Consider the following 4,053-nt stretch of genomic DNA (forward strand, 5'->3'; position numbering starts at 1 on the left):
GGCTTTACGGCTGGGGATTTCAACCCGCTCGGTCTCTGCGGGGCGCCTCCACGCTTAGGCTCCCCAATGAACCGTGTTTCGCCGGCTTTACGGCTGGGGATTTCAACCCGCGCGGCTACCCGCATCGGTCTTACGGGCGAAACTCCACGCGGAGTCGCCCTGCCCGAACGTGTTTCGCCGGCTTTACGGCTGGGGATTTCAACCCGCTCGGTCTCTGCGGGGCGCCTCCACGCTTAGGCGCCCCGCTCAACCGTGTTTCACCGGCTTTACGGCTGGGGATTTCAACCCGCTCGGTCACTGCGGGGCGCCTCCACGCTTAGGCGCCCCGCTCAACCGTGTTTCGCCGGCTTTACGGCTGGGGATTTCAACCCGCACGGCTACCCGCATCGGTCTTACGGGCGCCTCCACGCTTAGACGCCCTGCCCGAACGTGTTTCGCCGGCTTTACGGCTGGGGATTTCAACCCGCTCGGTCTCTGCGGGGCGCCTCCACGCTTAGGCGCCCCAATGAACCGTGTTTCGCCGGCTTTACGGCTGGGGATTTCAACCCGCGCGGCTACCCGCTTCGGTCTTACGGGCGAAACTCCACGCGGAGTCGCCCTGCCCGAACTTGTTTCGCCGGCTTTACGGCTGGGGATTTCAACCCGCTCGGTCTCTGCGGGGCGCCTCCACGCTTAGGCGCCCCAATGAACCGTGTTTCGCCGGCTTTACGGCTGGGGATTTCAACCCGCGCGGCTACCCGCATCGGTCTTACGGGCGAAACTCCACGCGGAGTCGCCCTGCCCGAACTTGTTTCGCCGGCTTTACAGCTGGGGATTTCAACCCGCTCGGTCTCTGGGGGCGCCTCCACGCTTAGGCGCCCCAATGAACCGTGTTTCGCCGGCTTTACGGCTGGGGATTTCAACCCGCTCGGTCTCTGCGGGGCGCCTCCACGCTTAGGCGCCCCAATGAACCGTGTTTCGCCGGCTTTACGGCTGGGGATTTCAACCCGCTCGGTCTCTGCGGGGCGCCTCCACGCTTAGGCGCCCCAATGAACCGTGTTTCACCGGCTTTACGGCTGGGGATTTCAACCCGCGCGGCTACCCGCATCGGCCTTACGGGCGAAACTCCACGCGGAGTCACCCTGCCCGACCGCTTTTCGCCGGCTTTACGGCTGGGGATTTCAACCCGCATCGGTCTTACGGGCGCCTCCACGCTTAGACGCCCTGCCCCACCGTGTTTCGCCGGCTCTACGGCTGGGGATTTCAACCCGCGTGGTCCGTGTTTTTCGGTAACATATTCGTGTTCCTTGCCCCCGACGGGCCGTGTTTTTCGGTAACAAAATCGTGTCTTTTGTCCCCGCTGCACCGTGTTTTTTGCCCCGCTCAACCGTGTTTTTTGCCCCCGCTCAACCGTGCTTACTGCCCCCGCTCAACCGTGTTTTTTCGGTAACATAATCGTGTTTTCGGGTAACATAATCTTGTTTTTCGGGCCATTTTACACCGACGGAGGCACCCACAGGGGCCATGTACACCCCGCTTGGCATGTACATGAGGGGCTGCCTCTTCCAAAAATCCTTCCCCCCTATAGGGGAATATGCATTTTGGGTCTCCAGCCACGCCCAGGGTTACCACCCCCTGGAAATCCCCCAGGTTTACCCCCCATTTTATGTGGATGCATAGATTCAGACCGCCCTGCTCCACCGCTTTTGGCCATTTTTGCCCAACGTTAGCCGCTTCGGCGTGCCGCTGGACTGTTTTCGGGCCTTTTTCACCGACGCTTGGCCGTATCCGCTTAGTTTTCCCCAACGCTTGGCCGCATCCGCTTAGTTTTCCCCCGCTGGACTGTTTTCGGGTCACTTTTGCCCAACGTTAGCGGCTTCCGCTTGCCGCTGGACTGTTTTCGGGCCCTTTTTCACCGACCCTTGGCCGTATCCGCTTAGTTTTCCCCAACGCGTGGCCGCATCCGCTTAGTTTTCCCCCGCTGAACTGTTTTCGGGTCACTTTTGCCCAACGTTAGCCGCTTCCGCTTGCCGCTGGGCTGTTTTCGGGCCATTTTTCCCCAACACTTGGCCGTATCCGCTTAGTTTTCCCCAACGCGTGGCCGCATCCGCTTAGTTTTCCCCCGCTGAACTGTTTTCGGGTCAGTTTTGCCCAACGTTAGCCGCTACCGCTTGCCGCTGGACTGTTTTCGGGTCAATTTCCACCGACTCTTGGCCGTATCCGCTTAGTTTTCCCCAACGCGTGGCCGCATCCGCTTAGTTTTCCCCCGCTGAACTGTTTTCGGGTCACTTTTGCCCAACGTTAGCCGCTTCCGCTTGCCGCTGGACTGTTTTCGGGCCAATTTCCACCGACTCTTGGCCGTATCCGCTTAGTTTTCCCCAACGCGTGGCCGCATCCGCTTAGTTTTCCCCCGCTGAACTGTTTTCGGGTCACTTTTGCCCAACGTTAGCCGCTTCCGCTTGCCGCTGGACTGTTTTCGGGCCAATTTCCACCGACTCTTGGCCGGATCCGCTTAGTTTTCCCCAACGTGTGGCCGCATCCGCTTAGTTTTCCCCCGCTGAACTGTTTTCGGGTCACTTTTGCCCAACGTTAGCCGCTTCCGCTTGCCGCTGGGCTGTTTTCGGGCCAATTTCCACCGACACTTGGCCGCATCCGCTTAGTTTTCCCCAACGCGTGCCCGCATCCGCTTAGTTTTCCCCCGCTTAACTGTTTTCGGGTCACTCTTCCCCAACGTTAGCCGCTTCCGCTTGCCGCTGGGCTGTTTTCGGGCCATTTTTCCCCAACACTTGGCCGTATCCGCTTAGTTTTCCCCAACGCGTGGCCGCATCCGCTTAGTTTTCCCCCGCTGAACTGTTTTCGGGTCACTTTTGCCCAACGTTAGCCGCTTCCGCTTGCCGCTGGACTGTTTTCGGGCCAATTTCCACCGACTCTGGGCCGGATCCGCTTAGTTTTCCCCAACGCTTGGCTGCATCCGCTTAATTTTCCCCAGCTGAACTGTTTTCGGGTCACTTTGTCCCAACGTTAGCCGTTTCCGCTTGCCGCTGGACTGTTTTCGGGCCATTTTCCACCGACTCTTGGCCGTATCCGCTTGGTTTTCCCCAACGCTTGGCTGCTTCCGCTTAATTTCCCCCAGCTGAACTGTTTTCGGGTCACTTTTGCCCAACGTTAGCCGTTTCCGCTTGCCGCTGGACTGTTTTCGGGCCATTTTTCACCGACACTTGGCCGTATCCGCTTAGTTTTCCCCAACAATTGGCTGCATCCGCTTAATTTTCCAAGCTATACTGCTTTCGGGTCAGTTTTGCCCAACGTTAGCCGCTTCCGCTTGCCGCTGGGCTGTTTTCGGGCCATTTTCCACCCACGCTGGCACCGACGGGGCCATGTACACCCACGCGCGTGTACATGAGGGGGCACCCATTTTTGAAAACCTTGCCCCCCTATAGGGGAATATGCATTTTGAGGCTCTAGCCACGCCCAGGGTTACCACCCCCTGAAAATCCCCCAAGTCAAAATCACCCATGTAAAATATTCAAAAAAATCTCAAAAAATCACAAAAAATTTATAAAATCAAATAAATTCAAAAAAAAAAAAAAAATTTCAAAAATTCAAAAAAAATTCAAAAAATTCAAAAAAATTCAAAAAAATTCAAAAATTTCAAAAATTCAAAAAAAGTCCAAAAACCCAAAAAAACTTCAAAAATTTCAAAAATTCGAAAAAATTTCAAAAATTTGCCCCGCTGAACTGTTTTCGGGTCACTTTTACCCAACGTTAGCCGCTTCCGCTTGCCGCTGGACTGTTTTCGGGCCAATTTCCACCGACTCTTGGCCGTATCCGCTTAGTTTTCCCCAACGCGTGGCCGCATCCGTTTAGTTTTCCCCCGCTGAACTGTTTTCGGGTCACTTTTGCCCAACGTTAGCCGCTTCCGCTTGCCGCTGGGCTGTTTTCGGGCCAATTTCCACCGACACTTGGCCGCATCCGCTTAGTTTTCCCCAACGCGTGCCCGCATCCGCTTAGTTTTCCCCCGCTTAACTGTTTTCGGGTCACTCTTCCCCAACGTTAGCCGCTTCCGCTTGCCGC

This window comes from Carex rostrata, chromosome 5 (assembly GCF_964058835.1).
Source record: "Carex rostrata chromosome 5, lpCarRost1.2, whole genome shotgun sequence".
Taxonomy (NCBI): domain Eukaryota; kingdom Viridiplantae; phylum Streptophyta; class Magnoliopsida; order Poales; family Cyperaceae; genus Carex; species Carex rostrata.